This window comes from Nycticebus coucang, chromosome 11 (genome assembly GCF_027406575.1).
Source record: "Nycticebus coucang isolate mNycCou1 chromosome 11, mNycCou1.pri, whole genome shotgun sequence".
Classification (NCBI taxonomy): Eukaryota; Metazoa; Chordata; class Mammalia; order Primates; family Lorisidae; genus Nycticebus; species Nycticebus coucang.
In genome coordinates, this window is record NC_069790.1 from 29,613,600 (window position 1) to 29,639,132 (window position 25,533).

Sequence of the window (25,533 nt, forward strand, 5' to 3'; positions counted from 1 at the left end):
TCTTTGTTTAAAACTCAAAAGTAAGGTGAAATATGCATTATTAAAACTGGCTCAAAAGACAGCTATTCATAGGAACGAAAGCCATTGGGAAAAACAGAGGGAATTCACACTGAGCTAGAGAGGGCTGGTCAACTCCTTAGAATTGGATGGTGAGGGGATATTGTGAACTCAATAAAGAAAAAGTGCAAGGCCATGCTAAGTGACAGGCAAGGGCAGTAAGGAGGCCTCTGTACAGAAGTGTGGGGAAATTCCAGAGGTCAGCTGAACAATGGGTTGAGGATGGGGGTGGGGGTGAATGTCATTACCAACTTACTAGAGGAAAAAATATATGTGTGTCTGCACTTTGGTGTTAGCAAAGGAAAAATAAATGTTACCCAAGAGAACTAGAAGTGGTTCTTTGAAGCTCTTCTGCAAAGAACAGGATTTCCTGCACCATGTGCTAAATGATGGTGATAACATATATGGTATTTGGGGTGGCTGCATCCATCACATTGCACCTTTCCCGAGTTTCTGATTTCTAAATCCTGACCACACAGTCTGTCAGGAACCCAGATGGAAACTGGGCCCCTGGTGTAGACTGTGTACCAACTGTGTTGTCGTGGGACCTAAAGGCATGAACAGGCTTATATATACACACAGTCCAAAGGCTCCTCATATATACTAGAAAGTTTTTCTGACATGGGAAAATACTGTGGTTGGGTAAAGTATAATAAGATGAAAGAAAACAGTGATTTGCATTGGGGTGGCAGTGTAGGAACATACTTTAGTTCCTTGTATAGGATATAGAGATTTAGAAAACTGGGCTAAAAATAAGAATGAAAATAAAGATAATTGTGTTATCTCTTAAACATGAACTTTGAGAAACTTATTTCTTTGGATCTTAATGAGGTCTTAATTAGGTAAATAATCACAGGTATGATTTTTCCCATTGGTTAGATACTCAACATTTTTCATCTTACTCAGCGTCATTTACTCTGTCGATAATAAATCTAAGGCCAGGAATGATTTTTTTACTCTCTTTTTAGAATTATTTCCACTGTGCTATGCTACCAGAGATTATCAATGCAGTTATACAATTTAATTTTTCAATATCATAGTCTTTCAATTTACAAAGAAGAATACAAAATGTATGAACCCTCCTTGACTTATCCCAGGCATCTCTTCTCTACCAGTACCCCATATATAGTTCCCAGGTCTTCAAATTTAACCTAAGCATCTCTCATCTCTTTCTATCTTTCCATCCCTCCTTCTACCAGCCTACACCCAACTACCGCCATCTCCTTTCCAGGACTAGACAGTGGTCTTCTTACTGGTCTTCTTCACTCATCCTGGCTTCCCTTCCTCTTCCTTCCCATGCTACAGCAACAGTTGATCTTTTCAAAATGTAAAACTGATCACATCACATACAGCCCATGCCCCATGTGTCCCTTCCCTAAGCCATCAGATGGCTTTTTGTGGTTTGGAAGACACAGACAGCACTCTCTGCGTGATTGTCAAGGCCTGAGTGGGATACTTCCCACCTCCCAGGTCAGCTCACACCACCTCCGTGATTCATCCTACATTTTTGGACATCTCCTGCCCTTTTTCTGACCAGGCTCCATGTCAGCATTGGGGCCTGGATATGCTAATATTTTAGCACCAGTGCTCTTGCCCTGGCTCCACCTTCAAATCTCAGATTAAGCATCATGTGGAGAAGCCTCCCTTTAGTTCCTTTTCAATGTGAAAAAGAACTAAATATGGTCTTAACCCCATGTGTCTCTGTTGCCTAGGTCAGTGCCTGGCATATCACAGGTGCTCAATAAATACGGAGTAAATGTGTGAACTATAACCTACCATTCCTGGAACATTCAGTATGAAGAAATATTATCCTTTATTCTCTGGTCGGTTTTGAGAGTACTAATGTCCTGTCTGTTTACCCTGCAGTCTGAAAGTATCCTCACCACAATAGAGTTTTAGAAATTAAAGTATTTGCTCAATTATGGGCTAGAGAAATAGAAAGAATCAGAATTTTAAAAAAACCCACAAATATAGTACATATAGTGGAAAGTAAAACCTTTGAGAAAATATTACCGGAGTCTTTGAAGGAAGATGCTGAGAATTGAGCCTCCAATCTTTCAGCACTTTAGCTCAAATAATGATGACAACCATTCTTTACATCCACCACAGAAACCAAGGAAAACTGACATACTGACTTTTGTTGCAGCAAAAAGAACTTGGTTTGATTTCTTCAGAGTAAAGTATGTTAAATAAGAAAAAGAAGTAACTCCCAGCTCTTCCTGCCCCCCCCAAAAAGCTTAAAATAATCTTTTCTGAGAATCATCAAAAAGAACAAAAATTACTAGCTAGGAATATATTTTCCACTCTTCCCCATCAATGCATTAAAGATGTCTCTTCATTTCTGTGGTCTCTGTCAGAGATGGAAAAGGCTCCTGAAAGTCACATTGTAACTCTTCAATAATCTCCTCTCTCCCCTACACACAAAATCTGCATATTCTCTGGCATTCATCTCCTAGACCCGGAGAGTAATTTCAAAGCATTCAGGAAAAATAAACTATTCAGAAGTATTATCATTTCATATTAAGAGAAAGTATTTTCTTTCCTTTAAGCATTGCATAGTTACTCAAACATGAATTTATTTTCTGAGTTCACATTGTCCCAATTATGGGTTCAAAACCTGTCTTCATTGATAAAAGAATGGCATTTTACTTCTGGATAAATTAAATATCCAATTTCAAAAACGCAAAGAGTGGCTATATCTTGCTGAGCTATTTTTCATAGTACAGGTGAGTAGATTTGAAGTCAGTGAAACAATGTTACTAAACCAGTGGGTAGATGTCTACAGGCAGGGAAAGATCAGAGGTGTTCCTCAAAACAGCCTTTGGCCTTTTCTTGTTCAACATTTTTACCAACAGCTTGGATGAAGATGTAAAACTTGTGCTTGTCAAACCCACAGTCAACACAAAGTTGGGAGGCATAGCTAATGTTCTGGATACAGAATCAGGATTTACATGAGCCAACTGTGTGATCTGGCTTCCAAAAATGCTAGCATAAACCTAGGTTGTTTTAGCAGAAGTGAAATGTCCACATCTAGAGAAGTAATTATTCCACTATAGAGTATGTTGGGCTGACCACATTTGGCCACCACATTTTAAGGGGAGGAAATCAACCTATAAGAGGGAATGAAAGCAATAAAGGCATCCAAAATGCATCCCAGGAAGAATGGTGGGAGAATCAAGGACTATTTAGTCTGAAGAATAGAAGACTTACAGGGTCATCCTAACTGCCTACAAATATTTGTAGGACTAGACATAGTCTATGTTGCTCCAGAGGGCATAATTTCAAAAAATGCAATCATGATGATAAAAGTCAATAAAAAATTACAATTTGAGAATCTATGCTAAAGCAGGTGGTGTGGTAGATGCTTATAAACCACATCCCTAATCTTCATAATGACCTTAACAAGGTAGTTATTATTGTCCTCATTTTAAGGTGAGAAAAAAAAGTAAAACTTTTCACTGTCACCTAAACCATGCCACTCACCTCTGACCACCCTCATTCCTTATGAGTTGATGCTTTAAAGATACATACACATTTCACCTTAGGCCAGGCTAAATTCACTAACATCTAGAGATATCCAAGACAAATAAGCTACCTGTAAAGTTCTGAGCTTCCTGGGATTTAAGTTAAGCCAGGACTTGTGGCCATCTGTCAGGGATGTCACCTCCAGCATCAGGAGGAAGATGGTTCCAGACGACCTCTCTTCTATGGCTAAGATTCTCTCACTTATGATACATCCTTCATATTTTGGCTCCAACATTTCCAAATTATTAGTAAACGTGTAATAATGTCAAAAATATACTGGCTTGAGAGCTGTGAGGTCTCTTCTAGCCAATTTTTCTATCTCTCTTTGTAGCCAGGTAACTGGGAGGAATCCTTCAACCTCCCTGGACTCAGTAGCTTCATCATGAAAAAGAGGGTGTGGACCACATGTCTCCATGATTTTTTCCAGTCTCTGATACTCCTGAAGTCTCTTCCTACACTACATTCGAGACACTAAATATCCAAACAGACTTTTTAGACTCTGATTCATTACCTAAAAATGTTGTTTTTTCTGCAGCACCATAAGCTTTTGTAGAAGTGAGTCTTCTGAAAATTATAGCTTTCTTCCAGACCCAAGGGATCATGATTCAAGAACTGGATCTAACAAAAAAAAAAGTGTGATCTCTCAACCATCAAAGATGAAAGCTCCACTTTAAACAAACTATCTGCACCTAAATTTCTCCCTCTTTGATTCTAATTTCTGTCCTCTGACTTCCCCTCTTCCTGTCCTGGAGTACTTTGCTCTCCATTCATTGTTCTGAGACATGAAGGGGATGAGAACCAGCAGAAAATGAGTCTTGATTGCATACTCAGTGAGCTTGAGGTAGAGCAATAATTGTCTTTTTGCATGCATGGACTTGGAATACAATATACAAAACACAACCTGATGTATGTGAATATACATCCATGTTCTTAAAAATAACTATAATTTCAGGGTGTAGTAATGAAGGATGAAGGGAAGCAGACCACAAAAAAAAGTGAAGGCTGGAGCATACAGGCAAAATGATGTTGATTCCCATAAGGTCCCAAAATGTTATCTTCAAATCTACATTCTGCCCAACAGCCATGGCATGAAGACTTTATGGGTTTCTCCATAAAGAGCCAGGGTCATCCTGACTAGCATTTACAAGTCAAGTTGTGCAATCTTGGAGTTGTCTGCATCTTAATGATGCCCGGGCAGTTATGAAGACTTTCAGAACTTCCCAGATGTAAACATCCATGAACTGCATCCAAAACATGCCTAAGACAGTCACAGAATAACAAAGGTTGTAACTCTCTAGAAGATACAAGGCTTTCTGGAGGTATAGAATGATGTTAGAGGGTCTTGATTCCTACTTTTGGTGTTCTCGGGAGCTATCATATCAGTACAGGTATTTAGGAATCATATCAGGAGGGCCAGGTTGCTTGATGACTGGGGCACCATGAAATGTCAGAGGAGGCCCAGAGTAAGAGTGGGCACCAGGGACCATGGGGCTACCTTTCTCTTCTCACCTCCTCCTTCAATGAGTTATGCAGGGCAAGGTGGGCAACATAAAATAAGAAACCTTCTCAAGTAACCTCTTCAAGAAGAGTAGGGAGAGGAGAGCACAGAGACTAGGAAAACTCAGGCCTTGATACTCAGGGTTAAATTCTGTTTTTTCAGAGTATACTCTAAAATTTTCTAAAAAGTAATTTTCTTTACTGAAGGAAAACACCAGAATCATCCAGGACTAGGCTCAAGTTCGAATTGGCTCCATTCATCTAAGAATGTTATTCAAGCTCTCTGAGCTATACCTTCCTTATCTTTAAAGTGGAAATAATTATGTAATAGACAGGCTTGTAGTCAGGCACATACGAGATGACAGATGTTCCAGCAAAATGCCTGACAAGAAATACATTCTTCTTTTTAGTAAAGTTCAGTGCATGAGGCTTAGAGAGGAAAGGTACATTCTGGTGGCTACTTTTCATGACTCATATTAATATTAATAATATCAATAATAGCTAACATTATTGGTTAGCATTACTGTATGTCAAAAAACTCATTTAAGAGTTTAGGATGTAGGTATGGTTATTATACCCATTTACAGGTGAGAAAACTGAGGCACAGAGAGGTTAAGTGACTTGCTCAAAGTCACACAGCCAATAAATGAAATGGCTCATATCCAGGCAGTTTGGCTTCAGAGCTCTTAATCAAGCTGATGAACACTCAACCATACTGTCCTTATAGTCTTGTTAAATACCTTCTTGTGAAAGTGATGTGGCAAAAAATAAATATGTCTGCTATCCTTGCAATGGACAATAAAAGATGTGATGAATTAATGCTGGTATATGGTCTGAGAATTACAGAATATCTAGTATACCACTAATTTGGATCAATGCCATGACCCCCACCTTTACACTTGGCCAATCCTGACCGTACACCATTAATTCATTTCAAAATACTTTATTAGTATCCCTTGTCTAAAGGTAACATCAATAGATAACCAACTGTCCTTTGACTTGAGAGAAGACACTGCAATAGGCAGAAAGATGGCTTGCAGGCTGGGGTGACTAACCCTGGAGTGTGGCTTTAGCCCACTCCCCTGTTGCCAGAAGCAGACAGCCTCCCCAAGGCAGGTTCTAGACTGGAGACTGCAGGATCTTGAGCAGAAAGATTTGTCCAACTGGCTTCAGCTTCCCTCCAATCCCCAGAATGCTGTCATTCTTTCTAATACCAGGTTTGGCAATGGAATCGTGAACCATGCCTGTGAGCATTTTACAGTTATTCATTTATACCGTAGTACAATACTCAAGAGCACGTCTTCTTGGTGCCCAAGGACTGTGAGAGACAGTTTCCAGGTGTCAGTCAAAGATCCTGCCCCTTCCTCTTCAGACTCCCAGTGTCCTGGACTGCCTGTGTTTCTGCTCTCATCTCCCACTTTACTGTCTTGTTGCTTTTGCTAAATATAATCATATGGGTTTAAGAAAAAAGGAAATACAATACTTTATTTAGGTTACTAGAACTCATGTACCTACACATATCCTGGAGATTAGAAACTACTCTCTCTCTCTTTTTTTTTTTTTTAGACAGAGTCTCATTATGTCATCCTCAGTAGAGTACCATGGGATCATAGCTCACAGCAACCTCAAACTTGGGCTTCAGTGACTGTTGTTTCAGCTTCCCAGGTAGCTGGGACAACAGGTGCCCACCACAATGCCTGGCTATTTTGTTGTTGTTGTCATTGTTTAGCAGGCTCGGGCCAGCACATGTGGCCACCACCCCCAGCACATGTGGGCAGTGCCCTAACCACTGAACTATGAGTGCTGAGCCCAGAAACTATTCTCATGCTGCTAAAAAATGATCTTCTTACACTCACTGATCACTAGGAAAGTCCCTTATGCTCAAGCATCTTCTTCCAGAAAGCTGTATGTTCCCCCACAGTCCACCCTACTGTACTGAAGTGCTTCTCTGGTCCCCATCACCTCCCACATGTGCCTTCTCACTTGACAGAGCCCTTTACAAAGCTGGTTCCAATCTACTCCTGGCAATCCATCCTCCCCGTCCCCTCCACCTACTAACACACACGCACAGGCTTTGATGCTTCCTGACTATTCCACAGCCTTTTCTGCCTCTTTTCCACCTTTGCACATCATATTTCTTCTTCACATTCTATTCATCCAGACAGGTCAGATGACCCCCTCCCCTGGGGAGCCTGTCCACTCTCCTTCTGGCCGGGTTAGTTTCTCCCAGCTCTGTGCTCCCACGGTGCCTCATCCACACCTCCCTTACAGAGCCCACCTTACCTCCACCTGGGAGCAGGAAATACACCATGTTCACCTGAGAATAGCCAGTGCCTCCCTCCAAGACATGAACTTGGTAGCTATGCAATGGCTTCAATTTTGCAGCAAATAACGAATGACGTGTTATCATGTGATCTTGAGCAAGTTTACAGCTTCTCCAGGCTTCAGTTTTCTCATTTGTTAAATAGAGACAACCCTACCTTGTAAGGTTTTCATAAAAATTAAATTAGGTAGTAACAGTCCAGCATTTAATTCAATATTGGACACATTAAGTGTTCAGTAGATGTTAGTAGCTGTTATTATAATTGTCATATAATTGTCACCATTACCATCAATGCTAACAGCAGCTCCCCACTAGGAAGAATCAGTTCACTACTCCTTTGTCCTCCACCTTATCTCATACACACTTCAAGCTCTTAGAAAACACTGGTATATTTATTTATTTTTAAGGTCAGTCTTCCCCTTCCAGCTGTGAACAGTCAGATGACAAGGACAGGGTCTGATTTCATATTATTGCTCAGGGCCTAATACCAGTCACATAAACATTTGCTGAGTTCCACGTTCTGAAGGGCAAAGGGCCAGGCAATGGGTCTGTGTTTTCATCTAAACCACATGAACACTGAGCACTAGAACTTGCTTAACTTCACTAATCTATTGATATTACTTTTATGATTCCCACACCTGTCTCTTGTCTTTTCTTTGCTATCCCTCTAGCAGAGGTTTATCATCTATCATCCTGACCACACAATTTTTCCTAGTGTTTTCCCAGCTTCCTTCTGGTTCCTCCCAGACCACTCCAGATCCCACTGTCTAATTCGTTGATGTAACTCAGCACTTTCTTAGTGCTGTTCCTCCGCTCAAGAACCTGCTATGGCTCTCCATTACTTAAAATGAAAACCCACAATGAGCCTGATGTCCTGATCTATCTCCTACCACTGTCCCTTGTGTAAACTCTCTACTCTAGGCACACTGCTTTATTCACCATACAACTCATGAATTCAAATCCTCACCTTCACACCTTTGCCTGGAATTTTCTTTCTTCCTTGTCACCTTGCTAAATCCTGTCCTATAAGCAATAAATTTGTTGGTCGATCAATGACATTTGCTCAAGTACAAAATGAGGGTAGTACTCCCTTGCTTCCTTTGATCTATAAAGTTAAGATATAGCAAGCTCTTTGAAAAGAGTTTTAGCAGCATATGTATTAATTCATACCCCTGCTGTTCTCTCCTGACACCCTCATTCTTAGAATGACTCCCTTCCTCTCTACTTTTCAGATTCATCTTAAACATCACCTTCTCAACGTACCTCCCTAACTAAAGATACCGCACCTGTTCGTATCTACTTCAGCACTCCAGTCCTTTCTTTTATACCACATTTCACCACATGCAATTGTTATTACTATTATTTCCAGCTCACTATACAATAAATTCCAGGAAGGCAGGAAGGGACAGTGCCTCTCTTGTTTTCTGTTGCTAATACTTCGCTCGGTGCCTAGCACAGAATGAACAGGTCAAATGGATAAATTATGACTTCTGAGTTGATAACATGGGAATAAGAAGCATCTGATACACAACTTCCTTGAGTCACAGTCAGGCACACGGTCACCTTATGCCTGAGACCCTGTAACACAGAGATAACATTTGCTAATTTGAGTCATCCTAAGTCATGTCAACACACAGAGCCAGCTCGCAGCACACTCAGCAGTCTCTTCAATTTTCCATGTTTCTGGTCAACTCAAATGAGAGTGGCTGATGAGAGAAAGGCAAAAGCCACGTGATAAGAAACGAGCAGGAACTGAGTCTCTAAGGCAGGTGTGGGGAAAATAAATGGATGGCCACAGGGGCGTTCCTGAGTTCTCACACCTGTGCAATTTGGAGGATGAGTAGGGGCTTTAAAATCACAAACAGGGTATCCAACATATAGAGAGATGCTGACAGTCATACTAAGGATCTATTTGGTCTAGTGGTACTAGAGGCAAAAGAACCATTCTAGAATTACAAAACGCATTTCTCTCCCATCTGTACCAGAAATCAGTAACGTTTCCAAAAAGAAGAGCATGTCTAAAACAACCACAAGGATGCCGAGGGGTCTACTCTCCAGCCTTTCACAGAGAATCAGATGCATAATTACTTCATGACCAGAGCCATAAATATAGCACTCTACTGAAAACTGCTAATGACACCGTATGGATCTGTGAAGGGACTTTCTTTTCCCTTTCCCTGGTCCAAGCCTCCTTTCTCACCTCCCATTCTTTCCCAGCCAAAAAAGCTGGAAGGTAGGGCTGGCACCACTAAAATGGAATTGCTTGAAAACTCCCTTGCCTAGAGTATTGATTGGGAATCTGCATTCCTGAATATTTGGCAACATTATACTCTTAACATAAAACAGAAATGCCATCTTCAGTGGAAAGAAAAGCATGCTGCAAGAGAGACTTCCTCCTTCTAAACAATAGAGAATGGAGAGGGAGGAGACAAGATGGCTGACTGAAGCCAGCTTTCCACAGAGGCTCCTGTCCAGAAGGAGAGTTAAAGGACAAAAATTCAGCAAGTAACCTGATGGATTTGAGCTGCACTAAGAGAGAAGGTTGAAGAACACATGTCAACCCCGCTGAGGCGAGCTGCGACCACAAGGATACAAAAAAAGGTACAAAATCCATCACCAAGCGGACGGGAGTCCTCCTCCCGCATGAGAATGGCTCGGAGTGCCCCACAAACAATCGAGCAGAGTTCAAAGATCCTCCCACTATACTCCACGGGAGAGACCCTCTAAAAACTGGACCTACCTCCCCTACTTGGGTGCCATGGCATCCTCCTGCCAGGCATAAAACTGTACATAGTCTCTACCTGGAATTCTGAACTCCCAGCGCTCCTCTCCACTCACACTGAGGTCTGAACTCCCCCAGGAGTTCAGAATCGGGTGATTTCTCAAGGGGTGTGGACAGTGCCTGGACTGCAGCTGGTTGGCACCAGCTCCGGGGCACAGGAGTGAGGAGAGGACGGTCGGCCGAGAGGGGACCGCACCGGAGCGGCGGTTCCCTAAGGCACAGTGTGACAGCCGTCTTTTGGCAACAACACGACCAGGCATAAAACTGTGTAAAACTGTGTGTGTTCTCTGCCTGCAACCCTGGGCTCCTAGCACTCCCCTCCATTCTTGCTCCAAGGTCTGGAGGCCTGTCCCCCAGGAGTCCAGACTCTTGGGCGATTGCACGAGGGGTGTAGACAGTGCCGGGGCTACAGCCAGTCAGTGCAGACTCTGGGGTGCAGGAGCGGAGAGAGGATGGTTGGCCAGAAGGGAGCTGCACAGGAGCAGCGGTTCCCTGAGGCATAAAACAGCAGCCCTCTTTTGCTAGCAATACGGCTCACTACCGAATATTCTGAAGCCACATCCTCTGTCTCCCTGGGCAACCAGAGACTGTGAGTATAGGATTTGCCTGAGGCAACACCAACTTGTAAACCGGGGAAACTCCGAGGGCGGGGCTGACCCAGAGGTCCACTTTACTGAACCTAAGACGCACCTGGCCCTCAGGGGATCGTCAGCCTATAGACAATACAAGAGCAAAGACAAGCTGATTTGGAACTCAATTCAGCTTCTCTTCTACAGGGGAACTGCAAAGTTGTTCTGTTCTGTCAGTAACATTAATCAGGGCCGAGACTGGACCTGAGTGAAAACCCCCCAACCTTCATCAAGAGCCCAAGGTTGTCAGGGGCTTGACAGAGAGAGGCAGAGCACAGCGGCCTGGAAGACGTCCTTGTGATTCAGGCAGGTACAAACTCCTGGAATACCGGTTTGTACCAGAGCAGCGGCCTGGCAGACTTCCTTGTGATTCAGGCAGGTACAAACTCCTGGAATACTGGTTCACTACAGGCAACTGGGTCAGCCAACTGCAGGGCTATCAGTGACTGGGTGTGACAGTGGTATAAGGTGGGGAAGGAAGCAGCAACCTTCCCAGACTGATCTATTGGCTGGGTGGCTCCTCCTGACTCCAGGCAGAACTGGAACTAGCCACACCAGAGTAGTCACCAGACCACTGTGATCCAGTTCCCAGAGACCTCTTAAACTCTCTCACCCGAGACAGGTGCAGACTGAGACAATTGATTTGGACCTTTTGAACTGAACCAATCGCTTGAGGACAAATCAGGTGGCGCTCTGGGTGCACGGTGGTAGGAAGGTTTGATTTTCTTTTTCCAATTGTTTGCCTGTGGGGGGCGGGGTGACTTAATTGCTGACATTTCTTCACAGCTGAGACTTCAATCCAGAGTATCTGTTTCACTAGGGTGGAACAGAAACCAGCTTAAAACAAGACAGAACCACTTAGCCCCACCACACCAGACAGGGCCCCAGTTTCTCAGCCAACAACACTGTACAGGGCCCAGGGGAAAAAGATCAAAGGGAGTAAAACAACCATGGGGCAGAATGAGCGGAAAACATCTGGTAACACGAATAACCAGAATAGATCAACCACTCCAAGGAAAGATATGGCAGATGTAATTGAAGATCCCATTCATAAACAACTGGCTGAGATGACAGAAATCAAATTCAGAATTTGGATTGCAGACAAGATTAATAAAATGGAATTAGGAATTCGAGGAGAAATTCAAAAGTTGTCTCAAGAATTTAACGAATTTAAAGACAAAACCACCAAAGACTTAGACACACTGAACCAAGAATTTGCAGCCCTCAAAGATATGAAAAATACAGTAGAATCCCTCAGCAACAGAATGGAGCAAGCAGAAGAAAGGATTTCTGACATCGAAGATAAAGGCTTTGAATGCTCCCAAACTCTCAAAGAGGAAGAGCAATGGAGAGCAAAAATGGATCATTCTCTCAGAGAACTCTGGGATAATTCAAAGAAGTTCAATATCTGAATCACTGGAGTCCCTGAAAGAGATGAAGTGGCCTCAATGGGCACAGAGGCCCTTCTCCATGAAATTATGAAAGAGAATTTTCCAGACATGCCTAGAGATTCTGAAATTCAAATAGGAGACAGCTTCAGAACCCCAGCACGACTCAAGCCCAATAAGACATCTCCCAGGCATATCATAATTAACTTCACTAAAGTTAATATGAAGGAGAAAATTCTAAAAGCTGCCAGGAGAAAGAAGACCATTACCTTCAAAGGGAAGAATATTAGAATGACTGCAGATGTCTCAGCTGAAATTTTTCAAGCCAGAAGAGGGTGGTCATCAACTTTTAATCTCCTAAAGCAAAATAACTTTCAACCCTGGATCTTGTATCCAGCTAAACTGAATTTCATTTATGATGGAGAAATTAAATACTTTAATGACATTCAGATGTTGAAGAAATTTACCATAACCAAACCAGCTCTTCAGAATATTCTCAGACCTATCCTCCATAATGACCAACCCAATCCTATACTGCAAAAGTAAACTCACTCAGAAACTTCAGATCAAACTCCAATTTCCACACTGGCGAAAGGATTAAAAATGTCCACTGGACTTTTAAAAAACTCGATACCCAAAATTTCACCAAACTTATCAATATTCTCCATTAATGTGAATGGCTTACACTGTCCTCTAAAGAGGCATAGGTTAGCTGATTGGATACAAAAACTCAGGTCAGATATTTACTGCATACCAGAGTCACATCTTAACTTAAAAGACAAATACAGACTCAGGGTGAAAAGATGGTCATCCATATTTCAGGCAAATGGTAATCAGAAAACAGCAAGTGTTGCAATTTTATTTGCAGATACAATAGGCTTTAAACCAACAAAAGTAAGGAAGGACAGAATGGTCACTTCATATTTGTTAAGGGTAATACTCAATATGATGAGATTTCAATTATTAATATCTATGCACCCAACTAGAATGAACCTCAATTTATAAGACAAACTCTAACAGACATGAGCAACTTGATTTCCTCCAGCTCCATAATAGTCAGAGATTTCAACACTCCTTTGGCAGTGTTGGATCGATCCTCCAACAAGAAGCTGAGCAAAGAAATCTTAGATTTAAACCTAACCATCCAACATTTGGATTTAGCAGACATCTACAGAACATTTCATCCCAACAAAACTGAATACACATATTTCTCATCAGCCCACGGAACTTACTCCAAAATCGATCACATCTTAGGTCACAAGTCTAACCTCAGTAAATTTAAAGGAATAGAAATTATTCCATGCATCTGCTCGGACCACCATGGAATAAAACTTGAGCTGAGTAACAACAGGAATCTGCATACTCATACAAAAACATGGAAGTTAAATAACCTTATGCTGAATGATAGCTGGGTCAGAGATGAGATTAAGAAAGAAATCACCAATTTTTTGGAACACAATGACAATGAAGACACGAACTATCAGAACCTCTGGGACACCGCAAAGGCAGTTCTAAGAGGGAAATTTATAGCACTGCAAGCCTTCCTCAAGAGAACGGAAAGAGAGGAAGTTAACAACTTAATGGGACATCTCACGCAACTGGAAAAGGAAGAACATTCCAACCCCAAACCCAGTAGAAGAAAAGAAATAACCAAAATTAGAGCAGAATTAAATGAAGTTGAAAACAAAAGAATAATGCAACAGATCAATAAATCAAAAAGCTGATTTTTCAAAAAGGTCAATAAAATAGATAAACCTCTGGCCAACCTAATCAGAAAAAAAAGAGTAAAATCTCTAATATCATCAATCAGAAACAACAAAGACGAAATAACAACAGACTCCTCAGAAATCCTAAAAATCCTTAATGAATATTACAAGAAACTTTATTCTCAGAAATATGAAAACCTGAAGAAAATTGACCGACACTTGGAAGCACGTCACCTTCCAACACTTAGCCAGAATCAAGTGGAAATGTTGAACAGGCCCATATCAAGTTCGGAAATAGCATCAACCATACAAAACCTCCCTAAAAAGAAAAGCCCGGGACCAGATGGTTTCACGTCAGAATTCTACCAAACCTTTAAAGAAGAATTAATACCTATATTACTCAACCTGTTCCAAAAGGTAGAAAAAGAAGGAAGACTACCCAACACGTTCTATGAAGCAAACATCATCCTGATTCCCAAACCAGGAAAAGACCCGACAAGAAAAGAAAATTATAGACCAATTTCACTAATGAATATAGATGCAAAAATATTCAACAAGATCCTAACAAACAGAATCCAGCAACACATCAAACAAATTACACATCATGACCAATTCAGTTTTATCCCAGGGTCTCAAGGCTGGTTCAATATACGTAAATCTATAAATGTAATTCAGCACATAAACAAATTAAAAAACAAAGACCATATGATTCTCTCAATTGATGCAGAAAAAGCTTTTGATAATATCCAGCATCCCTTCATGATCAGAACACTTAAGAAAATTGGTATAGAAGGGACATTTCTTAAACTGATAGAGACCATCTACAGCAAACCCACAGCCAATATCATATTGAATGGAGTTAAATTGGAATAATTTCCACTCAGATCAGGAACCAGACAAGGCTGCCCAGTGTCTCCACTGCTTTTTAACATTGTAATGGAAGTTTTAGGCACCGCAATTAGGGAAGAAAAGGCGATCAAGGGTATCCATATAGGGTCAGAAGAGATCAAACTTTCGCTCTTCACAGATGATATGATTATATATCTAGAAAACACTAGGGACTCTACTACAAAACTCTTAGAAGTGATCAAGGAATACAGCAATGTCTCAGGATACAAAATCAACATTTATAAATCAGTAGCTTTTATATATTTATATATACCAACAATAGTCAAGTTGAAAAAACAGTTAAGGACTCTATCTCATTCAGAGTAGTGCCAAAGAAGATGAAATATTTGGAAATTTATCTAACAAAGGACGTGAAAGATCTCTATAAAGAGAACTATGAAACTTTAAGAAAAGAAATAGCTGAAAATGTCAACAAATGGAAAAACATACAATGCTCATGGCTAGGAAGAATCAATATCGTTAAAATGTCCATACTACCCAAAGTAATATATAATTTCAATGCAATCCCCATTGAAGCTCCACTGTCATACTTTAAAGATCTTGAAAAAACAATACTTCGTTTTATATGGAATCAGAAAAAACCTTGAATAGCCCAGACATTACTCAGAAATAAAAACAAAGCAGGAGGAATCACGCTACCAGACCTCAGACTTTACTATAAATCGATAGTGATCAAAACAGCATGGTATTGGCACAAAGATAGAGAGGTAGATGTCTGGAACAGAATAGAGAACAAAGAGATGAATCCAGCTACTTAGCGTTATTTAATTTTTGACAAGCCAATTAAAAACATTCAGTGGGGAAAAGATTCCCTATTTAACAAATGGTGCTGGGTGAACCGGCTGGCAACCTGCAGAAGACTGAAACTGGACCCACACCTTTCACCATTAACTAAGATAGACTCTCACTGGATTAAATATTTAAACTTAAGACATGAAACTATAAAAATACTAGAGGAGAGTGTAGGGAAAACCCTTGAAGAAATCGGTCTGAGCGAGTATTTTATGAGGAGGATCCCCCCCGCCCCCGGGCAATTGAAGCAGCTTCAAAAATAGACTACTGGGACTTGATCAAACTAAAAAGCTTCTGCACAGTCAAGAACACAGTAAGTAAAGCAAGCAAACAACCCTCAGAATGGGAGACGATATTTGCAGGTTATGCCTCCAACAAAGGTTTAATAACCAGAATCCACAGAGAACTCAAACGCATTAGCAAGAAAAGAACAAGGGATCCCATCAAAGGCTGGGCAAGGGATTTGAAGAGAAACTTCTCTGAAGAAGAGAGGCGCACAGCCTTCAGACATATGAAAAAATGCTCATTATCTTTAATCATCAGAGAAATGCAAATCAAAACTATTTTGAGATATCATCTAACTCCAGTGAGACTAGCCTATATCACAAAATCCCAAGACCAGAGATGTTGGTGTGGATGTGGAGAAAAGGGAACACTTTTGCACTGCTGGTGGGAATGCAAATTAATACATTCCTTTTGGAAAGAGATATGGAGAACACTCAGAGATCTAAAAATAGATCTGCCATTCAATCCTGTAATCCCTCTACTGGGCATATACCCAGAAGACCAAAAATCACATCATAACAAAGATATTTCTACCAGAATGTTTATTGCAGCCCTATTCATAATTGCTAAGTCATGGAAAAAGCCCAGTGCCCATCAATCCACGAACGGATTGATAAATTGTGGTATATGTACACCATGGAATATTATGCAGCCTCTTTCATGTTTACATGGATGGAGCTGGAACATATTCTTCTTAGTAAAGTATCTCAAGAATGGAAGAAAAAGTACCCAATGTACTCAACCCTACTATGAAACTAATTTAGGGTTTTCACATGAAAGCTATAACCCAGTTACAACCTAAGAATAGGGGGAAGGGGGAAAGGGAGGGAAGGGAGCGGGGAGGTGGGCAGAGGGAAGGGGATTGGTGGGATTACACCAGCGCTGCATCTTACAGGTGTATATGTGAAACTTGGTAAATGTGGAATGTAAGTGTCTTGACACAGTAACTGAGAGAATGCCAGGAATGCTATGTTAACCAGTGTGATGAAAGTGTGTCAAACGGTCTGTGAAGCTACTGAATGATGCCCCATGATCATATCAATGTACACAGCTGTGATTTAATAAAAAATAATAATAAAAACAATAGAGAATGAGCATGCTGACACTTCTCTTCAGCTGGGACCCGTCAGGTCATTCTCCATGATGACCTCGTGTTGTAAATTGTTTAGTAATGTAAGTTACTGCTGCGCTGTCGTGATGATCAATATTAATTCAGCACTTGTTTCTATCCTGGAAGGTGGCTGCTTTCCTGGAGGACCTTTGAATCTCCGCTGCTTCCAACCAAACAGAGTCATCATTACTAATATCTGTTCATCCTCAGCGCAAAAAACCAAACTGAGTAATGCAACAGAGGAAGCTGATGAAAGGTTCCGTCTTATTTGATGACATCTTATTATAAAGAGATAACATTTCTCTCTTGACCACAGCATGCCAACCAGCACTTATTATATAGCACAGGGGATATTCTCCACAACGGGACGTGACAGTCCCCAAAGAAGCTTCTGGAAGTCCTGCCTGACCACTAACAGAAAATTTAATCAATTTTTCCTAGCAGCAACTTGGGTTCTCCGGTCCTTAAGGATCTGCACTAGGAACTAATATGATACTTTCCATTTTCACAGCTCCTGCTAGGTACTCCAAAAACCAAATGATACTCCCCATGCCTCCTGGCTCTCATTCCCCACCACTCTTCACTGCTCTTGCCAGGCTGCAGTCTCCTGCTGATCTCCTTGACATTCTGTTAACACCTGGGAGCCTTGGCACCAGCTGTTCCCCCAAACAGGAAGGTGGCTCCCCCCCTCACCTCTTGGAAGCATTTTCTCAAATGGTACCTTCTGATAAAGTTTCACATGAGGCCTATTGGAAATTACAACACTGCCTCCTTGATTTCACCTCCCTTATTTACTCCTTCCTTTCCCATTCACAGCATCCTCCATCATTCATCCTAATCCAAAGCACCAGACTATTTTTGATCCATATTCTTAAAGTAAGAATTCAAGAAGAGGAAAAAAAAAAAAAAAAGGCACAGAAAACCCAATGACTCTATTTTTTTTTTTTTTTTTAACTACTACGGGTCTCCTTCAGGATTTTTCTCTCTTGGATCCCCTGTCTTTAAAATATTTCTTTAAGTGCAGTGCCTGTGGCACAAAGGAAGTAGGGCGCTGGTCCCATATGCCAGAGGTGGCAGGTTCAAACCCAGCCCCAGCCAAAAACTGCAAAAAAAAAAAAAAAAAGTCTTTAATTAAAAGTCATGAATTCATTTTGCCATCCAATTCCTTGTCTTGTAAAGTTATCACAGTCCTTAATTTCTAAAGTCTCATGTTACTTCATTGTAGCTTCAGGCTCCACTGTGTTACAGTGTTGATAATATTCCAGTTAAACAGAAAGTGATGCTCTAGGTAGCTTGGGAAGACTTACTTCAAATAAACATGCAATTTTAATTAGAGAGCTTGACTACTGTATCATTTGGGGTCCCAATAGAAAGTAGCTAGCATTTAGAGAGCATTTAATAAAAAGATTATTTGCAAAGGTATGGGTAGAGTGCAAGGAAACTCGGAGTACAGGTGTGGGTAATGCTGCACCCTGGGGCTAGTTGCAGCAGGGAGCTGTTAGCATCCCAAGGCTTACAGGAGTTAAGAGAAAGGAGAGGTTACTAGAACTTGGGAGAGAAAAAGAGAGTCCAGCAGGGCCAGTGTGGGAGAGATTGCCATGTGGAGAGGGTTTGTGGCCAGAGATGTGGCTCTAGGTCAAAAAAGGCAGCCAACTGAAATGGCCGGGGGAACAGATGCCCAGTCTCTCTCTTCCCTAACAGAAGTTAAAGATAATGCAGTGTGAACAGGTCAGCCTTTCAGGGCAGAGAGTAGAATAGAAAAGGGAGTGGGGAGCTCAGATGGATAATCAGAAAATACCCAACACAATTATATTTTGATTGAACTCACATTTTTTCCAGCAATGTATTAATATTTATAAGACACTTGTTCATTAGATGAAACTTATAGGAGGAAATAAAAGGTAAAGTTAGAAAGAAAAATAATCATCTCAACATGCAGAAAGAAATGAGCTAGCTGGTTTTACCCATGTACTACAAGCATCACGACTGGACTGGTAAAAGGCAACAGAAACAGAGCTAAGATATGCCCATCCCATGATGTGCCCAGATAACCCAGCTCCACCCCACCAAGATGAGCTCAGACATGTGCAGCTCCCCTGAACCCAGTTATACACCCCGAAAACCAGGTCTTGCTTTAAGGCCACCGCTTCCCAGTTGTCTACATTCCTCTCGGTGAAACTATCATGCTTGGAATAAGAACGGCTTTATATGTGAGAGTCACAGGAGGAAGAAGTTGGCACCTGGTCTGTATGTACCTACCATAAAGCCATTACTGTGCCTAGCTCAACTCTGCTTTCCGCCAAAGTTATTGGGTGGGAGGAACGTGGGTATATTTAGAAGCTGCATTTTTTCTGCCCTAGACAGCTAGGATTTATGGGTTGACTCGCCTGGCAGAAGCACTGATGACAGTGGCATTTGTGTTGTTCTTTCGGCGCTCTCCCCAGTAACCTCTCACTCTCGTCTTAAGGTCCCTATCAAGTCTATAGGTCCCTGGTCTTTGGCAACTGGAACATCTATAACATTCCATCTTGAGTTCATTTTCATTTTATGGTGCTCTACTGACAACTTCAAGGTAGAACAAATTTACTGATTATTTGATATACCAAGAAATAATATTTCTAAATCTACAATAAAGATAAGATGAAATCCAGAGGAGTCAAGGCCCACATGTGTGCTCTGCCCATATTGCTGGAGGCTTTAATAAGTCCTTGGACAAAAGGCCTTATAGTTTTCCCTCTGCTTTGATGCACATGTCCTTATGCTAATGACATGCGTATTTATTTGCCTGTTTGTTTTTTCACTCCCCATATGTGTTTAAAAAAAAAATTTGAGTGTCATCTGGTTACTTTTAAAGAAATCCAATTGTAGGCCTATGTGTAAATAAATATTTTTTTCATTTGTCTTTTCATATCTATATAGTTTACTAATCATTTTTGAAATAGTTGTCCAATTCTATTGATGGATTTAGAACTTTATATCCCCCCTAAGACGTCCAACAGAACCTCAGTCCAAAAAGCCTTTTTAAAACACGTTCCCATGGAACCACTGGTGAAAGGTATGTTCAGGGAAAAAGATAAACCACAAAGTATCTGAATTTCTTATATCATCTTCACCTGGTGAAGCAGCTTTTTCTACAAGTCAGTTGCATAGTTATTCCTAGTACTGATTTCTCTGGGTAACTAACTAATGCTCAAAGTCATCTCCCTCCTAATGGAACAAGGACAATGTTTAGAGATAAAATCTAATCTCCCCATCTGCTGGCTAGGAAGACAGACCGGCCCCTGGCTCTCATGAATGCCTTGTCTTGTACCTTGGTCTATTTATTCTAACAACCTTTTCCACCTCCACCCTTGATGGAGGTTTAGGTGAGCATGCTTGGGGAAGCTTTCTGTACACATGTGCACACACACACAGTGCTGCCTACTGAACCCCAGCACTGAGTCCTAGCACCGACTGAACAAAATTCCAGTGGAGGCTGCAGGGTAGGGAGGCACGCTCAGCCAGTGCTGAGTGAGAGAGGGCGAATGGAGGGCTAGGTTTTTTATCTTAATTTTTATGACATGATCCAATTATATCTATTCAATAGTGCCCTCTAATTATTCGTAGAGATGAATAATGAAAGATTCCCCTTGTATTCAGCTTTCCCCCAAGTCAGCTTCCCTTCTTGGCTCACCCATGTGAATGAACATTCTAGAGCATACCTAGAGCTGGTGGCACGCTCAGCCAAATAAAGGGTCACTTCGGCAACTGGAAAAGCCCTCTGGGCTTTCTATGAGAGACTGCTGCTGACAGTTGACCCTGTGAACAGCAGATGGGGGATGAAAAGGGACCTGTCCTGTCTCCAGGCTCAGTATCTGTGACCAAAGGGGTGTCACAACAGAGGGACAGCACACTCACCATGTGAGGTGTCATTGCTAGGTTTTAATGGTAACTTAGGACAATGCAAAGCAAAGCAAGTCCTAACACAGGGAAAGCCGATGCAGTGATGAGGAGTGAAGAAGGTGCCACCTGAACAGGAACAAGACTGCAAATGGGTGTGCCCCACCAAGGGAACCGGGGTAGGGTGCAGGTGGAGGCTTCAGGTCTGAGGCGAAGACTGTTTAATGAGAATATTAGACTTTAAATTTACTGTAGAGAGTCTTGGATTCAAACCTCTGACTTGACAGAGAAGGAAATGGAGCCACAGGAGAGGAAGTGACCAGACACTGGCTTGCATCTGAGTGGAGGCAGGACCAGCGCTAGATTAGAAGTTAGATCTCCTGACTCCTTAGTCCAGCGCTCTTTCTGCCAAGATGGGTGATGGCAGAGAGCTGTATTTCTGCAAAGCAGAAAGGATTACTTTACTTCAAGTTCATATTTGTACAAGTAAATCATTATTTCATCTGGGGGAAGAGGAAAGCTGAGGGGGACACTCGAAAGAGACAGGAGTTAGAGTTCAGTTCAGAGGACGACCATCTGCTGGGCATCCTGGGGGCTGCAGGGAAGGAAAGGGAATTCTCTGTGATAGACGAGCTAGGCTTCAGGTCCTGCCAACCTCCTGCTGGCCAAGGGGTCTCTGACAACAGAAGCCTAAGGACACTCTAACGACCTTAGAAGGACACTTCAGGCTTCCGAAAGCACAGCACAGTTACAAGGCTGAGTCCCAGTCAGTTACTTAAGGCATTTTCTCACAAACAAACCAAAAACAAAAGGAAAAACAAAACCAGCAAAGAGCTGTCTTTGTTCTGACAATCACCCCTCACACCAACAGTGCCCAGCACAATTAGGGCCATGCACACCATGCACACTGGGGTAATGCTCTGATAAAAAGCTTAGACTTAGGGCAGCGCCTGTGGCTCAGTGAGTAGGGCACCGGCCCCATATGCCGAGGGTGGCGGGTTCAAACCCAGCCCCGGCCAAACTGCAACAAAAAAATAGCCGGGCGTTGTGGCCGGCGCCTGTAGTCCCAGCTGCTCGGGAGGCTGAGGCAAGAGAATCGCGTAAGCCCAAGAGTTAGAGGTTGCTGTGAGCCGTGTGACGCCACGGCACTCTACCCGAGGGCGGTACAGTGAGACTCTGTCTCTACCAAAAAAAAAAAAAAAAAAGCTTAGACTTCAGACTATGGCTGCAGGGATAGGAAAATAGGGTTGCCTCTATGGTTACATATACAGATTGTGTCATACTTAATGCTGAAATCATAAACTATATATTTTTACTCCCTCCAAGCCGCCTATTGTGTGCTTATAAACAGGAATCTGGCAGCATGTCAGGGGTGCAAATTGATTTCCTTTCCCAAATAAAATTTTAAAAAGCAAATAAACAAGGTTATGTTGGCTAATGAAATATTACATGCCAGGCTGGGGAGAATTCTTTTAAAATGTATTTTTTTAAGCAAAGGCAACACAAAGCATCCATGAAAGGCTCTTTCATAAACAACATGTTTACATAAAAATGCATTACTTGAAAGAAAGGAAAAGCTATGTGCATCTCCTATGATACATTTGGATTGTGTTTTATAGAATAAAATAAATGAGGGGTGGGTGGGAAGAGGGTATAGCCCTGCAGGGCTGGAGAATTTGGAAATTAACTGAAGCTGCTTAGAAGTAAGATGAAGTTGCTTTTGTTTAGAAAGGGTTTTGATCTTAGTGCTTTCATAATTCATCATCAAGTGATGAATAATGTGGCCCACCTTGAGGATGTCTTATTTGGCACGGAAAGCAGGGAGAGAAAATGGCATCGTGTCCACGGTGCTCAGAGATGCAGGAATAGCTGGTCTGGCTGGCTGGCATCGTTGGAAACATCTCCTGGAGAGAAGCCGAGGCCAGCTGGAAGCAGTTTTAGTAATCTAATGCGTAAGAAGCGTTTCCTGGATCGTGCCTACTACCTCATACTTCATCACGGAGAATTAATTTCACAACCCAGTCCGAGAACCAAAGCCATCCCTAGAGGATGTGAGGCCAGACCGAGTCTGGCCTGTACCACCTCTGCCTTCTCCATCCTCCCTTCTCCCACTCACTGCCAATCAAACCAGGAAGCATGAACGCTGACGACACTCCAGTGAGCAAAGTCACAGGACATCATGACATGCAGTCTTGAGCTAGGATGGTAGGTAGCAGGGAAGGCTCCAGACTGCCCAGGAGCAAGCTGAGTCACTGTCTGCCAACGGCTGCTGACTGACAGAGGGCATTTTGCTTGTCGTTTTCAATGCCAGTGAAGTACCCTCCTCTCCTTGTTACTGCCTGTCATCAGGGGATGGACATAGCATACCAGAGGCCAGAGACTCCACGGGAGAGGTCTCCATAGTCTCAGGATGGCCCCAATTAGAATGAAAGGAAAGGAAGTTTCATCATACTCAGGAGCATCCCTTCGGGCTTAAAATGTAACTCATGTAGCCAGTAAGAAATAAAGACCAAAATACTCAGAAATCACACATGGGACCCTCAGATACTGCAGACCCAAAGGTCCTACCCGAAAGCTTTTCGTGGTGTTGAGCCTGGCGGGTGTGCAGTCAGGGCGGTGAGCAGTGTCTGAGATGCTGGGTTCTCTCCCTCTTCCACTACTGACTCACCAGGCAACCTCGATCAGGTCTCCAGACCACTTGGAGCTTTCTTTTTTCCACCACTTTTAAATATAAGGCAAACACTGTCAGTCTGATGGCTGTGGTGATTAATGAGGTAACATTTGTAAGATGCTAAGAGCTTTCCAGAGCTCAAATGCAAATGCTTTAGACCAAATACTCTGGATAATAGTTAAAACATAAAAAGGGTTAGTCATTAGTTGGCTGAGAATATGAACCTGGGAAGGAATTACAGAGGGGGTGTGTTTTGTGAAAGGATTTGACTAGAGACTGGGTGGGCATCAGAAGAAGGGAAAAAGAAGGGACGGAAGTTTTGGGGCTTGACAAATCTGAAACATGAATTATTTTACTTCCAAAAGAAGCCATTAACTTTTTAAAACTCTGCACCCTTTTCAACAACACCAAAGATAATTTAATTACGCAAAATCATTTTCTACATACATAATCCTATAGGGTGTAATCCAACGTGTGAGAGCAGATTATACCGAAATTTTTGTTCTTTGCCTGAGGAAATGATACAACATGAATCTGTGGGAGGAGCTGTAGACCGATTGGCTTGGTACCAGTAACTTCATTTCCCCCATTTTCTGTGGAAATGGAAGAATCAAATTAATCATTGGCAAATTTGATAACAGATGTGTTTCTCAGCAAATCCACATCAAGCCTTCAAAACGTAATTACCCCTAAAGCTGGTTGTGTTCCTGTGTATGTCTGGCTTCAACTAAAGCCTTCAGCCGTTTTGTTTTTATCTGGCTTGAAGCTGAAGCCTCCGGGTGATACTCAAAGAGCTGCTTTAGATTATAAAGTTTTAACGGCACGCTTTAGGGCACTGTGTTTATTGACGCTATGTAAGCAATTTACAGTCCCTTAATAGCGCATTCACCACAATGTTACAGTGTTTAACTTGTTAAATTATATTTAGAGCTTCAGGGAACATTACCTCACTGGCTTCACTGCCGGGGGTTATTGATACCACTAGGACTTATGGCAACGCCCACCTGACTGGGGACCGCTCAGAACATTTTACAGGCTGGAGGGAAAGGTGGCAAGCAAATCCTGTGCAGAGATGGCTGAGGAAGTCAGGGCCTGATGAGAGAGGCAGAAGACATGGAGACGCCGGGGAAAGAAGTCAGGGAACAGAGAGGAGGGAAGGACAGAAGGACTGACATCTTAGAGGCATTTATTAAGCTATAAGGAGAGGGCATTGCCAGGGGTGGCTCTTTTGATTCCAACTTCTATTTCAGCCACTTCCATGACCAGGCCTGTTCCATCCCCAATCTCCTGTCCATTACAAAAATGCCCTGGATCCAGGGATTTGGGGCACAGCGTCGACCTCCCACTACTACAGCCGCATATCCCATGGTCTAGCTCTTCAGGGCTAAAATTTACTAGGTTTATACCCAGAAGACCAAAAGTCACAATATAACAAAGACATCTGTACCAAAATGTTTATTGCAGCCCAATTCATAATTGCCAAGTCATGGAAGAAGCCCAAGTGCCCATCGACCCACGAATGGACGAGCAAATTGTGGTACATGTATACCATGGAATACTATGCAGCCTTAAAGAAAGATGGAGACTTTACCTCTTTCATGCTTACATGGATGGAGCTGGAACATATTCTTCTTAGCAAAGTATCTCAGGAATGGAAGAAAAAGTATCCAATGTACTCAGCCCTACTATGAAGCTAAATTATAGCTTTCACATGAAGGCTATAACCCAACTATAGCACAAGACTATGGGATAAGGGCCAAGGAAGGGGAAGGGAGGGGGGAGGTTTTGGTGGAGGGAGGGCAATGGGTGGGGCCACATCTATGGTGCATCTTAGAATGGGTACAGGCGATTGCACTAATGTACACAGCTATGATTTAACAATAAAAAAAATAATAATAATAAAAAGAAGGTAAAATTTCTTCAAAGGAAACAATGAAAATGTTAACAAGAACAAAGAGAAGGAGGAAAAGGAGAAGGAA

General features: G+C 42.0%; 1 protein-coding gene across 6 annotated transcripts in view; it reads right to left on the reverse strand.

Annotated features, from left to right (window-relative positions):
- Nucleotides 1-25,533, reverse strand: part of CREB5 (cAMP responsive element binding protein 5) — a 536,752-nt gene that overhangs the window by 350,788 nt on the left and 160,431 nt on the right. The window lies entirely within an intron of this gene.